General features: G+C 41.8%; 1 pseudogene; it reads right to left on the bottom strand.

The window, feature by feature from the left end:
- Nucleotides 1-1,970: 1,970 nt before the first annotated feature.
- The window catches only part of LOC121530455, a 61,945-nt pseudogene continuing 45,937 nt past the window's right edge, over nt 1,971-17,978 (bottom strand).

Genomic DNA, 17,978 nt, shown 5'->3' with positions numbered 1-17,978 from the left:
GCGTTGACCAAAAAATTAATTCCTTATGTGGGACTTATGAAAGATTTTCTCGTATGTTACTACAAATCCTGAAAAATTAACATGCGTTGAAAGGATATTAGTTTTTTCTAAGTTCACCTGCAGTCTGGCTTTCCCCAGGTTGTTAAAGACAGCGTGAAGGTTTTGCCAGTGGCTATCATAGTTCTCGCTTAAAAATATTATTATTCCCATTCATTGCAGATAAAGCTGTTTTTGGTGTATCGGATTCCAACATATAAATTTGATGGAATCCCGATGATAAACCAGACTTTTAGATGGTTTGTTCTGTCTATCTTCTATCTGTCTATCCACTTCCCCTTTCATGTTGGTAGGGTAGGCATAGCTCTTTGTGTACATAGGGTCTGAGGTGCTTGTGCCAATCTCAGCCTTAACGCTCGTGTCTACGGCCTCTCCGTGTGAAGTGGCCCCAAGATTTTGAAATACTCGCTTATAGGCGTTTAAAGCTTCCTTTGCAGATTCAGGGTGTTTTGCGTCTAACAACAGGTGTACATATCGTGATACCGGGTGATATTGTTCAAAGGTCGTTTTTCCTCTCGAGTTCTTAGTGTGTCGTCACCTATAATGCCGTCAAATGCCCGACTGTCTGTTTATCCGTATGAGATAACGCATGTAGATTCTTGAGATTCCCACGCAGTGCAAGTTTATTTCAGCATCCTGTCACGCCCGCTCTAACGCCCACAAATCACTAAGAACTAAAAACATCAAGATCTCGGGATCTCTAACAAGCTTGGAACAAGAACCCATGTCCACAATTTGCGATAGTCTTGCGGTATTTTATTGAATTTTCAATTGTTCATAAAATTGATTACAATAATGCGATTCAAGTCAAATATGCGCCGTTTTGTTCCAAGACGCGTTCCCAACGAGATGCCAACTTCATAATGCCCCTCTCATAGAAGCTCGCTTCCCTATTGGAAAAAAACTCGGAGAGCCAATTTTCACAGGACTTTCTTGTGGCCAACTTCAGACTACCAAGCGCGTTCGCCATGGACAGAAACAGGTGGTAATCACTTGGTGCTAGATCCGGACTATACGGTGGATGCAAAAGAACCTCCCATCCGAGCTCCCGGAGCTTCTGGCGCGTCACTAAATATGTGTGTGGCCTGGCGTTGTCCTGGTGGAAGATCAAAGATGGCCTCTTCTGCATGAGTGCTGTCTTCAAGCGGTCCAGTTGTTGGCAGTACAGGTCCGAATTGAGCGTTTGGCCATAGGGGAGCAGCACATAGTAGATTATTCCCTGCCAATCCCACCAAACACACAGAAGAACCTTCCTGGCCGTCAATCCAGGCTTGGCCACCGTCTGGGCCGCTTCACCGCTTTTCGACCACGACCGTTTGCGCCTTACGTTATCGTAAGTGACCCACTTTAAATCGCCAGTCACCATACTCTTCAAAAACGGGTCGATTTCGTTTCGATTTAGAAGCGATTCGCATGCGTCGATACGGTCAAAGATGTTTTTTGCGTCAATTCGTGTGGCACCCATACATCGAGCTTCTTAGTGACTCCAAGCTTCTTCAAATGGTTTATAACGGCTTGATGACTCATGCCCAGCTCTTGACCGATGCTACGGCTGCTACTATGCCGGTCTCTTTCGACCAATTTAGAGATTTTATCGCAATTTTCGACGACAGGCCTTCCGGAGCGTGGCGCATCCTCGACCACCTCTACACCAGAAAGAAAACGTTGATACCATCGTTGTTCGGTGAAAATGGAAACTTGCTTGAGATGCATTTTTGCCTTTATCGTAGTAGTAAGAAAATACAATTAATCAAACATGTGTTAGCGCGTGAAATAAGCTTTCCAAAAAGGTATTGTATGACCTGATGCGACGAATAAAACAAGAACTACGAGCTTTCAGCGCCAACTAGCGAAAATACCGCAAGAATTTTTTATAAAAAGACTTCCATTAAAATCTTTGATGAAAAATAAGCTGGGGCAGTTCGATTTCCACATTTTATTTCGAGTTCAAATCAAAAGCAAATCAACTCATCAACCAAACCACTCCGAAGCAAGAAGAAAAGCTCCCCAAAGCTCATGTGCTATAAAATAATAGTAAAGCGCATTCGAAACTGAAAGAACCCAAACAAAATAACTGATAATCCCGCCGCTCCTCATCCGTCTTTGTCTTTGGATGCTTGGCCCAACATCCTCCCCCCGTTGAAGGCTGCCCCTTCAACAAAGTCCTTGAGGGGCAAGGTGTTGTCGTTCCAACACGGTTCAGATTTACAGAACGATGGAACTTGTTGATGGTGAAAGACTTCCCTCGTTGACTGTACCGTGCCGTGCTGGCGGCTGGGGTAATGTTCAGGCGCGTCTCCTCGGCGACTAGCAGCTTGTCGTAGGCAGCGATTTCCAAATCCAGTGAGACATTTATGTCCATAAGGTCCTGGTATTCTGCAGTCATCTCTTCGCGCAGTCGAAGAAGCTCCTTCTCGAGCTGAGCCACCTCTTGGCCGTGACACTCCCGAGTGTTATCGAGTTCCAATTCACGTACGCGACCATTGAGAGCGGCGTTAGTGCGCTCATGATCATGAATCTTGTCATTTAGACTGTCAATACGAACACGAGTTGACCGCAAATCTTCGATGGACTTGTGCGTAGAGTTGGATATGTGTGCAGCGGCCTCTTGCAGACGACGGACCTTATCCTCGCATAGCGACTGCTTCAACTTGGCATCATACTCGGATCTGAGGCGTCCGTTGATGTCGCTGTACTCTGCCTGCGGATCCGGTGCGACTCATTGATCTCCTATTAGTGGATCTGATCTTTGAATACAGATCCTCACGTAGGCTCTGAATGGTATTTTCCGAGGCAAAACGCGACAGTGTCTCCTGCACTAAAGCCTTGCGCGTGTCATCGACCTCGCATTCGATCCAACTCCTTGGTCATATCGTTCAGTTTATCAGTAATCTTCTTCCGATCGGCATTGACCAGGTTGAATTTGCAGCAGTGCTGCACTCTTCCGCAGCCACGCAAGAGTGGCAGGTGGAGCTCAAGGGGCTGGAGACCGCTGATGGAGCGGCCACACGAGGTTTCCCCATTTCCAAATACTACCCATCCAAAGAGCGTATTCTACAAAAGAGGCAGACCGTCTCCTAGTTGGATTTGCCCAACTGAGACCAGATCAAAAAACAGGCTGGCTCCAATCAGCAAATCCACACGCTACGCTCTGTGGAAGGTTCTGCCAGAACCACATCGGCAGGAACCTTCCAATTGGAGACATCTATGCTCAGGCCGGGTTAACGCCACAACTTCCTCAACTTACGAGGTGTGTTCAAAAAGTAAGGTGACTCTTCAAATTTCGCGAATTTCAAATTTTTCGATTATCGATTTTTTTGTTTTGTTATATTGGTACACTCTTCCCTAACATCTGTACAAGTTTCAATGGAACATCCTCTTTTGTTTGGTTGTGAGAGGCGTAAAGTTACAAGTTGTTTTGCGAGCTCGGCGATTTTTTGCTATCGAAAAATATGGATCAAAGGATTTGGATTTTTTGGCCAAAAACAACACCACAATAATGCCTCAGCCACCATATTCACCGGATTTGGCCCCATGTGACTTTTTCTTGTTCCCAAAACTGAAGATAATCGAAAAATTTGAAAAATTTGAAATTTGAAAAGTCACCTTACTTTTTGAACACACCTCGTATAACTTCTAAAAGGTTTCGATAATCGAAAAATTTGAAATTCGCGAAATTTGAAGAGTCACCTTACTTTTTGAACACACCTCGTATACCGAATACGTGCATAGGCGAGACATTAGGCAAACATTAACCGATGCACCCGTAGTGAATTCAGTGTCTCCAAGGTCAATCACAGAGCATTTGGACCGATGAAGCTGAAGTTGGATGGTCAGCCATGATGTGATGTGATGAACTTGTAAAGCCGGAATCAGGGAAGGAAGTCTCCTGAGAGGTCGCAACGCCAGCATCATAAGCAGGATTCACGCCGGAAGCGGGAACGGAAACAGTGCTGGGTAATTGCTCACAAGAATGTAACGGGGCTTGATGTCGGCCATTACATGTAGGGAAGCGGGAGGATGAGCATCCGCGGGCGAAGAATCCAGACTTGAGGCAAATTGCGCAGAGGGCAGGACGCCGGACTTCATCGTATCGTTCCTCAACTGGCATATGCCAAATCCACAGTCTCAAGGACCATTGAATCTGTCGGATAACTCCCGAAGATTTGCACCGGATTCCGGCTCGACAACTATTACCTGCAGGATCTCGTTGATTTTAGCCCGGAATATTGAACGACGATTACTAAAACGGTTGCGCAGAAGATCAACATTATAGTCAGCGTCAGTAATCTGTGGCTAGCTGAGAGAATTTCCAATATAAATCACTTCCGATTTCGCTATAATTTAACTCCTCCAATTCTTCCTTCATCGATCAAGTAGATGCTTCTCCATTCACTCAAGGGTCATAATGGTTGAATCTACGGTCCGTATCGCAGCCTTGGCCTTCTGATGCAGGACCTCCATTTCTTCAACGAAGAAGAAGAAGCTGTAGAATAAATAAACCGAGGCAGTTCAATTTCCATATTTCCATATTTTATTTCGAGTTAAAATCAAAACCAAATCAACTCCGCAAGCAAACCACGCCGAATGAAAGAAGTAGAAGCTAAACAACAAAACCTTCTGGCTAAAGCAGTTCTACTAAAAGCAGTTTTAAAAGCTCCCAAAAGCTTATAAACTTCAAAATAACAGTAAAGCGCATGCGAGACTGGTAGAACCAAAACAAAATAGAAACTGCTAAAAAACACGCAGCTGCTCATCCGTCTTTGTGTTTGGGTGCTTGGCCCAACACTGTTGTTATAGAACATATAAAGTATTAATTTTTAAAATTGTAGGATTTATAGTGCGCTTTTATACACCTCCAAAATAGTAGTGCAAAACAAGTAGGAGCAGTAATCATTCCACATTCAGAAATAAACTTAAATCTCTTCTGTAATTTTTATACCCGTTACTCGAAGAATAAAAGGGTATACTAGATTCGTTGAAAAGTATGTAACAGACAGAAGGAATCGTTTCCGACTCTATAAAGTCCGTCCGTCCGTATGAACGTTGAGAATTCCGGAACTATAACAGATACAAAGTTGAGATTCAGCATGAAGATTCTTGAGGTCCCTGGACAGCGCAAGTTTATTTCAGCATCCTGCCACGCCCACAAATCACGAAGAACTAAAACCGTTAAAATCTCAGGAACTATAAGAGCTAGAAAGTTGAAATTCAGTATGTATAGTCTTGGAATGACAGCGCATCTTATGGTCGTACCATTATCCGCCCACACCCACCCATACGCCCACCAAGCGCAAAAGGTTTTCACATTTTCTAGAAAAGCTGATATCTCGGTAACTATAAGTAGTAGAAAGCTCGGATTAAGCCACGCCCACAAAACCCGAAAAACCAAAATTGCGTAAATGTCGTGAACTATAAGAGCTATAAAGTTGTGCTAAGGATTCGTATTGAGTAAGATGCCACTGCAACTTGTATCGAGTTTTCATCTGGCCACGCCTATTCTAAAGGCCACAAACCTCGGAAACCGTTGCGTCTATAATATTATTATAAATGCCTTCGTTTGACCTTGTATAACTTATTTTTGTTATTATATATCTATTTACCAAAGATTTTTTAAATCAGAACATTATTTTATGAAGAAATTTAGGTTATAAGGCCTCACATGGTTTTTGACGTCACTATCAGTTACTCAGCATGCTTTCTCTGTGTGAATTTCCACAAGCAAAATTAATATTTTAAAATTGTGTAAAACAGTAACAGGTATCTTATAGTCGCGGCACTCGGCTATTCCGTTCCTATAGTTTTTTTGGAACTTTTGTGTAAATGTGTTTATTGAAGCCGTTGTCCGTATTTGTCCGTTTTGCCGTCTGGTTTTTTTTTAACGCATTCCACATCCGTTAGCATCGGTTATCCGTTTCTATTATATTAAAATTACAATTTTTTTGTTGACCTTAAAATAACTGCACTTGAGCAAATCGCTGGCAGAGCGGTTGCGGGAATCCGATGTGGACAGCAGCGGTTTTGTGGATGTGTTGCTAGTGCTGCATTCCCGTTTGGGTGCAATGATGAGTAGGGTAGCTATATCTGAGACAGCTAGCGGTCGGTCAGTGCTCTTCTACACAATTTCCGAGGAGAGCGTATGTTTCAAGGCGGTCCATCGCCAGTATGTTCTATCAAAACAAGTTGTGTCCATCGAATATCTTTGGGTAGATTCTCATCAATCTGTACTTCCTGTCCACTACTTTGAGCATCGCCAAGATGTACAATAGTGCAGTTCTGTAAGGATTGTAAGGATTGTAGGCATGGAAAATTCGACTGCCTCAACGACGTTTTGATAATGGAGGCTGTCCAACTGTCCTTGTAGAGAACGGCCGTCGTCACGTGGAAATCCCCATCTATTGCATTGACTCTCCCAATAACGTCGTTCAGCTTCTGGAGCAAATCGTGCGCTGAGTCAAGCAACTTACTGTTGATTCGAATCGATTATGATTCCTTCCCAAGCTGTCCTCCTCTTCCAAAAGATTATGTTCGGATTTGAAAAATCTTTGGCAAATTGATAGATATTGACAAATAAGTGTTATACAAGGTCAAACGTAGGCATTCATAATAATATTATTGACGCCACAGTTTTCCGGTTTGTGGGCCGTTTCTTATGATTCCTGAGACGGACATACGGACGGGCGGATAGGCGAACGGACGTACAGACGGATATGGCTTAATCGGCACGGCTATTGATCATGATCAAGAATATATATACTTCATAGGGTCGGAAACGCTTCCTTATACCTGTTACATACTTTTCAACGAACTAAAATACCCTTTTACTCTATTAGTAACGGGAATAAAAAATAAAATACAGAGAAGACATATAGACATATAGAAACATAGATAGATAGACAAACTGGCAGATGTACGCACACCGACAGACAGGCTGACAGTAAGTCATATAAGAAGAACGACAGACAGACAGAGAGAGAGATAAACATCCAGCCAGATTACGCCGATAGACAGACAAACAGACAGAGATATAGACAGACAAACAGATAAGACAGACAGACATGCATAAAAATGACAGACAAACAGATAAAAATACAGACAGTCCAACAGACAGACGAATAGGTATTCAGAGTGATAGACAGAAAGACAGGGAGATAGAGAGAGAAAGACATGCAAAGACATACAGACATAAGACAGATAAACAGACAGACAAACAGGGCAGAGAGATCGACAAACAGAAAGACAGACAGACAGACAGACAGACAGACAGACAGACAGACAGACAGACAGACAGACAGACAGACAGACAGACAGACAGACAGACAGACAGACAGACAGACAGACAAACAGACAGACAGATAAGACAGACAGACAATTTTCCCCTTACCGTGTTATTAAATACTCTGCTATACGACGAATTTCAGCACACCTGTATAACACAACATACAACAACGAATGTTTACCGCAATAAAGTGATGGCACACTTAGAAGTTTCTACTTAAATTGTTATTCCCCCCCTGTATTTATTTCGTTAAATAAATTTTGTTTAATTTTAATGGTAAAATTCCTTTTTTATATAAGGGTTTAAAAGTTTTTTATTCCAAATGAAAAGGAACTTATTTGGCGACACACAAGAATTCGAGGCCCTAAGGCAAAGCTTAAAAACCTCTGCATTGACGGCGCACCTAAGAAGAGTCTATATTGTCCACATGTATTAGAGTCAGTTTTCAAGATTCACTGTTTCGGGACACCGCTGGCCTAAAGCTCAGGGGTGTTAATAATTAAAAGAATGGAGCTTTTTAGATCTTACTTTATTAAATACTCAAATGGAAGCGAATAAAAGGAATTAATGTAAAGCATGGGGTTCACCCCGGCTGAGTGCGGAGCGAAAGAATCAGGCGATCGCTGGTATATTGCGTGGCTAGGTAGACGACTGCATTGTCTTGAAGTTCCAGAGCGGTGTTGTTGGGTACGACAGGAAAAACCATGCTCTTTTTGAAAATATTCTTAAACTTAGGGTATATAATTAAAATGAATTACTTTAATAGTTGAAACACTGAAACACTAACTATAGGTTCTGTTTAGTTTGCTGTTTGTCCTATCGTGCAGGATAGCTGCGATCAGCTGATCGCTCTCTTATTTTTGGACGCTACATTAGAGAGGGAGAACTTCCATTCTTCTTGGGTGGAATCTTGCAAGCACAACGGAGTAGGTGGTGAGCTGCGCAAAGTTCGGTTTTTACACTTGTCAATATGAAAGCTAAATCGAATGCTTCGACTTTGAAGCAGTTGGTTTATTTGCATGCAAATCGATGTCATCCATGTTGCAGAACTTTTAACTAGAATTCATTTGAAAAAACGGCTGTTACCAGTGGAAGAACTACCGATCGAGTTTCGGGAGACCGTTTCGGTGATTTCGGACTTGGAAGGGTTTTTGGGATCTGTCATGATGAAGGGTTATACGGATGCCTTTTCCGCTCACGCTGAGGGTTTGAATAAGCTTGAATCAGAGATATGCCCGAAATATCAGTTTATAAATTTTCCGAGGCGTGGGACTATGATGCGTTTGCTAGCCTTATACACAACAACAATAATTTAAGTAGTGTTGCATTTTTTTTAGAGTCGTTGCCAGTAGGTCGGGGAATGATAATCAAGAGATACAATAATTCTCGTCTCGTTTTCTCATACCACATGAACGTCATCTTCGCGTTGCGTAGGCTGCAAAAGGATAATACGGATTTAGTACGGTCGATATTGAGCACGGCCAATGTTTGCTATCTGCATTTTCGTAGAATCGTAGCTCTGGTTGGCGCATTACGTAGTATTGAAGAATACGTATTTTAGAGATGGGTTTCATCCTGCCCTGTCTACTCCAACGCCCACAAACCGCGTAAAACTGTGGCGTCCATAATATTATAGTGTATGTCTTCGTTTGACCTTGTATAACTTATTTTTGTTAAACGATTTACACAAGAGTTTCCAAATCAGAACATTATTTCGCTATTTATGAAGAAATTTAAGTTATAAGGTTTCACATGGGCTGGGAAGTCACTATCAGTTACTCAACATTGTTTCTTCGACAATAGGTGCCGCTTGGGGAATTTCAAATAGTAAAATTAATATTTAAACAAGACCTTGCGTAACTTATTTCTGTTAATATCTATCGATCTACCAAAGATTTTTCAAATCGGAACATTATTTTGCTATTTATAAAGAAATTAAGTTATAAGGCGTCACATGGGCAGTGACGTCACTATAAGCATACTCAACATACTTCCTCTGACAATAAGTGGCACTAGCAAAATAATATTTTAAAATTTTGTAAAACAGTAACGGGTATCTTATAGCCGCGGCACTTGACTGTAGCGTTTCCTCTTGTTTTAAGCTCTAATTCTGTAGCCCGCTTGTCGCTGTGTCACGGTTTTTGCTATTGCTCTCCATTTTACCTTTCTAATACCTTTTACTTCTAGTGAGAAATGGAAAATAAATATTATATTCTAACAACTAGTGGAGCTACTGGAGCTTTACGATGGCTCTGGACTTCACCCTTCCACCCACAACACCATCGCTCACGTATATAAATCATTTACATCTTTCGGAATCTTCCCCAAATTTCAGGCTAAGCGGTAATAAGCTACAAGCAAACTCTTAAAATACAAATGAGGTGTGCTTTTCTGTCTCCAAAAATTTTTAGTAAGACATTAAACGTCTTGATGTGTTGTTGCATGGAAAACACACGTTCGCGGCAATCAACAAAAATATATTTCAAAAAAAAATTTTAAATTAAAGCCAAAATTAAATACTTTGTATTGATATCTGCTTAGTTAAAATACTTGTTTTTAATATAGGGATAGCCCTTAAATTAGAAATAGAAATTAGGTGAAATACATACAACACATTTTATAAAAATATACTCAGTACCAAGTCGTATGTTCATTCAATTGGATTTTTGTTGAGTACATTGGATTGTATTTTTTGCCATTCTTGCATATAGGTATATTTTAAAGCCTATAAACCCAATGGCCATTTAGCTGCCCTTTATATGATGGTTTCTAATAGCCGTTCCTAAAGCAGTAAAGTAAAAGGAGAATATATTCAACACAGTAACCTGTACCTCATAGCCGCTGTACTAGACTATTGCCTTTCTTCTTGCTATAATTGTCTTCGACAAAATCTACAAAAAATCTAGGTACAAGTAAAGCAGAATATCTATACGCAGACGACTCCATATTTTTAGCCAAGGTTAAAAGTTTAAAAACCGTAAAAAATACATTCTTATAAGTTCCCTAATACTCTGCCAACCATAAAAAAAAACACAATCACTCACCACCATCTTCCACCCTGAAACGACATTTATTGATTAACAGCTTAAGACATAACACAGTTTTTAATCTAAATTTTTAATTATGAGAATTCACCTGGGCTTGGGCAACTGGGGGGGGGGATATTAAACAATACTGTTCGCCCTCGCCAACAGTTAATAATCGTTTGGATCTTGTGTTACCAGGAAATTCTTAGAAACGAACGCGCCAACGTGGCTTTTCGTGGTCTACTTTTCATTTTTCCCCAGTAATACCAAAGGAAACTCTTGGTTTGCGGTCCCTAAACTCACAAACATCTTCAAATATCGACTCGGTCGAAATGCCGTCTTTATGAATGCAACTTCTCTATCGATGATATGCTTGTCTCCTGCCCAAAATTGAGGCCAACACATATTTCAACAATCTAGAGTAATTCATTTTTGAAAAATTGCCTATAATTAAAAAAATTAATTCAATCGTTGTCGCGGGTTTTATATTACAGTTTAAAGTTGTGCCCTGATGGAGTAATGAGCACTCTAGTTGTTAAATGGGTGGGTCATACTGCGGTAAGGGGCTTGAAAATGAAGCTTATTGTATACTCAAAAGGTTATTTCCCCAACATAATAAAATATATGTTTATGTAACTCAGGGGTTGAGTTGTCAATGACGCGTTGGCGTATATTGTAGGCACCTTCTACACCAAGGACGACAGGATCTTTTATTTTCAGACAGTGGACTGGCGATATTATTGACGCGTAAGTACGTGGACGAGATGATGCAGAATTCGCCCTAAAGGCGTCCTCGTCTGAACAATAGACAGGAGATAGTGACCTTGTCCCGCAACGAAGTGCAGTCACGGTGACCGAGGCGCCAATTGGCAAGCACTGCAGCTTCCAAGAAACCAAAGTTGTCGAACTTTTGCAGAAGATCGCCGAGTTGGAGCTGGTGAAACATCGGCACAAGCGCCTTCTCCAGGTGATTCGGGGTCGACTATTGGAGGAAGCTCCACGAAAACTTCTCGAGCTGCCTACGTTCTGATTGTTGGTTTCGATGTAAGCCTATGGTCATACGGATTTGGAGAATAACCAGAGGTTTCTGATAGCCTTGAAGGATGGATAGAGGAATGGCCGACCGGAACAATTTATACGCAGTCATCTTACCAGCTTACGAGATGTACTTGCAATAACGGATCACAATATTGGAAGGCTCGTCGCTTTCGCCACACATGTGAGTAACCTTAAGGCTTAATGGCAGTCAGCGAAGGCAGAGCAGTATCTGGAGGAGCTTGTGGCCAAGCTCCCAATAAGTTAAAGAGTGGAGAGGGTAGAACATAATGCATTTACACAGCTATTTCCAACTACTGTTCCGTGTATTGCCGGTGTCGCTATACGAAGATGGGAAGCAGGTGGATATGTACGTGGATCCCCTTACGCGAAGGTTCATTGAAGTCACATCTACGAGAGATGCAGGATCGTCACATGGACATAGTCGCTTCGCTCGGCATGCTTGCATTTAAATGAGAAACGCCGACGTCGCGCTGCGCGCCCCGCTTATTAAGCTTGACATACGAGGTGTGTTCAAAAAGTAAGGTGACTCTTCAAATTTCGCGAATTTCAAATTTTTCGATTATCGAAACCTTTTAGAAGTTATACGAGGTGTGTTCAAAAAGTAAGGTGACTTTTCAAATTTCAAATTTTTCAAATTTTTCGATTATCTTCAGTTTTGGGAACAAGAAAAAGTCACATGGGGCCAAATCCGGTGAATATGGTGGCTGAGGCATTATTGTGGTGTTGTTTTTGGCCAAAAAATCCAAATCCTTTGATCCATATTTTTCGATAGCAAAAAATCGCCGAGCTCGCAAAACAACTTGTAACTTTACGCCTCTCACAACCAAACAAAAGAGGATGTTCCATTGAAACTTGGTACAGATGTTAGGGAAGAGTGTACCAATATAACAAAACAAAAAAATCGATAATCGAAAAATTTGAAATTCGCGAAATTTGAAGAGTCACCTTACTTTTTGAACACACCTCGTAGTCTATTAAGGCCCATGCGCGGGCAATATAAAATAAATAAAATCATTTTTTTTAGGATTCTATTCAACATTTATTGAAGTGGTTTGGGATATACAATGTTTCTAGTTTTTCCATCGGGTGCGTAAACGAATAAATCAGAAGATTTCCAACGCGCGAGCAGGCCACAAAGAGCAGCCCATGTGAGAAACAATGATTGTCGTTGTGCTTTGTTGAAAGTCATAGCGAAGGCAAGTCGCACCGGGAACTGCAAACGTTTGAATCCGAATTTCATATCCGTCGGAATTATTTGGATACGTGCAACAGTATGTCTTCACCTTTGAATTTTCCAGTCAAAGAATGTTTTCAACTATGTGTTACCCCTGAAAGCAACGATGAGAGTGGTTCAGTTGGTTAATGTAATTCTGGAAGTTTGACTTTTCCACATCTCTGCCGTTTCGTTCTTAAATTTGAGTGCGCAATACGTCCAAATGTTATGAATTTTTCCAATGGCTATACTGACATAATGGAGCAGCAAGATTTAAATCAATGCGACGAACACTGCGTCTTGATCGAACCACGCTTGCTCATACATTTTTTCGGCGACTTTCCCATTGTTCATTGGTCGCAGACGAAATGGCCTGATCATCGCGTACTCGATAACTCAGCGGTATGCACTTGAAGACTTTCTAGCCTTAATGATCGTTGCTCATCTGATTTTGAGGCCCGAAATACATTTTCTTTTACCCCTTCCGCTTGCGCTTGAATTGTATATCGTCCGATTACATTTCTTTTTGGGAGCATAATAATCAAATGCGTTCATTAGTTAAAAAATATACAAAAAATTAAAGAAAACTAAAAAATTTAATGAAGTTGAGCTCTCTTATAAGAAGGATGATGTCGTGCAATGCCACCGGTGTCAAGCATTTGGGCACACCAAGAATCACTGCCAAAAACTCTACAACTGCGTCAGATGTGGCTTACAGCACGGCCTGGAGGCCTGCTTAAGGGATGTTCATCCGGTCAAATGTGTGAACTGTGGTTGTATTGTTTATCAGCAGATTGCAAGTCGGCGGAAAATTAGTACATCAAGGCGTACCACCAATCTCCAACAGCAACCTACCTCCATTTCTCGGACAAATCCTGTAGTTCCTAGCTCCTACGCTAACGCTGTCCGTGGACAAACTAGTTATCCCACACCCACTCAGAGCCGACAACAGTTTCCTCCGCTGGGCAGCAATAACAGGAAACAAAGTCCGACCCTTCATCACAATGCACCACCTCGACAGGAGCAGCCCGTGCCCCAACTACAGCAGCAACAAGTACACCCACAGCAATCTCTACCCCAACAACAGCGGCGCACCACGCAGCAATCAGTCAATGATATTCAATGGCAACGTCAAGAGCAAATGCTCTTGCAATCTAACGAAAGACTGTCGGTCCTTGTAGCTCAGTTTGACAAGATGTTCCAAATGATGGTGTCGATGATGGGTCTTGTTTCTAAATTGCTACCACAACACCCTTTAGGAGGAGCTGAAGCCTTCGCTGGATCTCTCCCGGTTCATGTAACGCAACCATGAGTCAAATCGGCCTTAACATTGGTGTGTGGAACGCCGACGGTCTTACTAGCAAAGCCCTTGAGCTAGAGCTCTTTGTTCAAAGCCATGATATTGATATTATGCTAGTTAGTGAAACACACTTTTGTTCAAGGTCAACTTGCATGGTTACGATACCCATCAAGCGAACCATCCTGCCGATCGGAAACGCGGTGGCTCTGCCATAATTATAAAATCCTGCCTTCAATGTTACCAGTCTTATAGTTTACAAAGTCCAAATATTCAATGTGTCCCAGTTAAAGTCAAAACCGTCCTTGGTGAAATATCTATTGCGTCTATTTATTGTCCGCCTAACTTTCAATGCTCTGCCGACGACTTTGAAAAACTCTTTGACGATCTGGGAACAAACTTCATAATCGCTGGTGATTGGAATGCCCACCATCGACTCTGGGGGTCTCGAAGTTCAACCCCCCGCGGAAGAGCGCTCGCGGAACTTGTTCAAGGATCAAATTTCCAGGTCCTTGCAACTGGAGGACCCACATATTATCCATACAGCCAAAATTCGCCAACAGCCATTGACTTTGCAGTCTACAGAGGGATACGCCCGGAGAGTCTTTCTATTACAGAATATTTCGAACTGAGCTCTGATCACATCCCACTAATAATCTCATTAAGAGTCGCTGCGTTAAAAATTAGTCGGCGGCCTCAAACTCTTCCTCGTAATGCAAGTGTTCCGCGGTTTCAGGCGGTAATTAACAGACTTGTTAATCTCAATATGGTGCTCAACTCCCCTGAAGATATCGACGATGCAGTTGAAACTTTTGCTCGGAACATTCATATCGCTGCGGAATCGTCAACCTACGGGCAAGTCTCCAAACCTTCCAATCCATCTCAGGCACTTTTAAAACCTGAGATTATGGACTTGGTAAGGCTGAAAAGATCATTGCGCCGTAGATTTATGAGGTCCCAAGATCCAGTCGACAAGAGCATATCGACGTGCTGAAGACGAGCTTAAAAAACTCCTGCGTAAAACCAAGTGTGAGTTCTTTGAGGAAATGCTTCTTAATGCGGACCCCATCAAACTTTACGGCTTTAACCTCTGGAAAGCTAAAAGGAAATTAAAAAGGCAGCCTCTTAGGAAGATCCCCATTAAGAAAACAGACGGTACATGGTGCAAATCTGACTCCGAGATCTCATTAGCTTTTGCCGACGAACTAGAGCAACGCTTTGAGCCATTTAACCTTCCTCAACTCTCCTGCTCCGGATGCACTCCCCATAAAGCACATAAGTCCAAAAGAGGTTTGCCTCCACATTCAAAAGCTAAACTCCAGCAGGGCGCCAGGATTTGATGGCATTGATAGCAGGGTTGCTAAGGCTCTCCCTAAAAAGGGAGTCCTGTTCCTTCTTCTCATTTTCAACTTGATGTTACGTATGAGAGCTGAAATCTCTTCTCCCGACTGCCCAATTCCTCTTACTTAAATCATATTTACTTGGTCGAAGTTTTATGGTTGAAGTAAGAGGGGAGGTCAAGCATAAGATCTGCTCGTGCTGGAGTTCCACAGGGGAGTGTCCTGGGTCCCGTGATGTATACCCTGTTCACTTCTGACCTGCCTTGTCCGAATGAACCAAACACATTTCTGGCCACCTACGCCGATGTTACGGCGTTCCTAGTCAACTCCTCTTGCTGTATCGAGGCATCAAGAATCACCCAGGAAGTTCTGGACACATACGGCAAGTGGACTAACAGGTGGAACATAGCGACTAATGGAAGGAAATCACAACACTGCTGTTTCGCTTGGAGAGTGCAGTCCCTTCCGGAGGTTAAACTTCACGACGACATCATTCCGCAATCATCACAGGCGCAGTACTTGGGCCTCATTTTGGATACGCACCTCACGTGGAGGCAGCATACTTTGAAAACAGCAGCTACTTGTCGTTCCAAGCTTAGGAAACTCTACTGGTTGCTTAAGCCAACGAGCAAGCTAAGCCTAGCTAACAAAGTGCTGCTGTACAAATCAATTGTGGTGCCCTCGATGATGTACTGCATCCAACTATGGGGCTTGGCTTCGGATTCTAACGTTATGAAAATTCAAAGGGTTCAAAACCGGGCGTTACGCATGATTGCAAATGCGCCTTGGTACGTCAGAAACAAAGCTCTAGAAGATGACCTCTGCATTCCCTCTATTAGGGAACAGATAAACAGGCACTCGAGTCGGTACAACGATCGTCTCACAGCTCACACAAACCACCTAGCCTCCTCGCTGGCTTACGCTAATATTAGAAGACGTCTAAAGCGAAGGCATCCAGCCGATCTCTGGACAAGAGGACGCCAAATTTCTCGAGTCCTAAATCAGTAATTTAGCATTAGCATTTAGCATTGATCTCTAGTTATCTAGTTATAAAAATTTGTTAATTTCCTTCCTGTTATGTATTTACGTTATTTGTTCTTTGTAGTACTCAACGTATTATAGCCATTAAGTTGGCTGATTGACGTTTAATAAATGTATTGTTATATCAAAAAAAAAAAAATGAATTTCAGAACTTTCAGCATTAAAAATTAAAACTGTTCAAGAAAATACTTCATCTTTTAATGCAAGGTACACGTTTTATAAAGAAATTTACTCAAATTATTAAATTAAATTAATTTTTATTTTTTATCGCACAATAAAAAGAACATTTTAGGAAAATTTTTTTTTATAAATATTTGAATTGTAATAAAAATAGAAACGGTTTGGAAAAAACAAATTTTAATTTAAGTTAAATAATAATAAATAATTTAGATAAAAATAATAAAATATATTTAATTATATAAAAAGAGTCATAAAAAAACTCACCCAAACTAGAAATTTTATTCCCCACACTCACAACAATTTTTTACTCGTTGAGTAAAAGGGTATACTAGCTTCGTTGAATGCTATGTAACAGATAGAAGGATGCGTTTGCGACCCTATAAAGTATATATATTCTTGATCAGGATCAATAGCGAAGTCGATTGAGCCATGTCCGTCTGTCCGTCCGTCCGTCCGTCCGTCTGTCCGTATGAACGCTGAGAGCTGAGGAACTATAAGAGATAGGAAGTTTAGATTAAGCATGAAGATTCTTGAGGTCCCTACGCAAGTTCAGCATCCTCCCACGCCTACTTTAACGTCCATAAATCACAAAAAACTAAAACCGCTGAAATTTCAATAAGTATTAGTGCTAGAAAGTTGGGATTAAGCTAGCAATCTGGAGTTGCCAGTGCATCTTATGGTGGTACCGTTATCCAGCACGCTCTCTCTTACGCCCACCAAGCTTAAAAGACGACTTTCGCTTTTTGTAGAAAAGTTGATTTCTCTGCAACTATAAGTGATAGGAAGATTGGGATGAAGCATGTAGTTTCTAATGACGCCCCAAATGCGTATTATTTTTAACCATTTGGCCACGCCCACTGTAACACCCAAAAAAAAAAAAGGAAAACCAAAAATGCGAAAAACTCGGGAACTATAAAAGATGGAATGTTGGGCCTATAGATACTTATTTTAGAGATGCCGCTACAGCTTGGCCTAAGTTTTCGTTTGAGTTTGTTAATAATATTTTTGTCAATATCTATCGATTTACCAAAGATTTTTCAAATCCGAACAATGTTTTGCTACTTATGAAGAAATGTAGCTTATAAGGTGTTAAGTTTACTGCTTGTCACAGTGCGCTGGAAGCTGGAAGCGATCAGCTGATCGCTCTCGCACTTTGGGACGATGCGAGTCGCTGCCGAGAGAACGCGATAATGACATCCGTCAGATGCAGCTTACGGTAGGGAATTATTCAGTGGCTTGGGGATTGATGATCAAGAGGTACAACAATGCTTGCCTCGTTTTCGCACACCACATGAATGCCATCTACGCGTTGCCTAGGCTACAAAAGGACAACACAGAGTCAATACGGGCGATGTTAAGCACGGTCAATGTTTGGCTGGCTGCATTACGCCGCGTTCAAGCCTTGGACGGAGAATCGCAGCACTGGTTGGCACACTACGTGGTATCGAAGTTACCGAAGGACCCCCACAACGCTTGGGAGCACCAT

This window comes from Drosophila eugracilis, unplaced genomic scaffold (assembly GCF_018153835.1).
Source record: "Drosophila eugracilis isolate 14026-0451.02 unplaced genomic scaffold, ASM1815383v1 contig_1605, whole genome shotgun sequence".
In the NCBI taxonomy this organism is placed as follows: domain Eukaryota; kingdom Metazoa; phylum Arthropoda; class Insecta; order Diptera; family Drosophilidae; genus Drosophila; species Drosophila eugracilis.
This window is presented reverse-complemented; position numbering and strand designations above follow the sequence as displayed.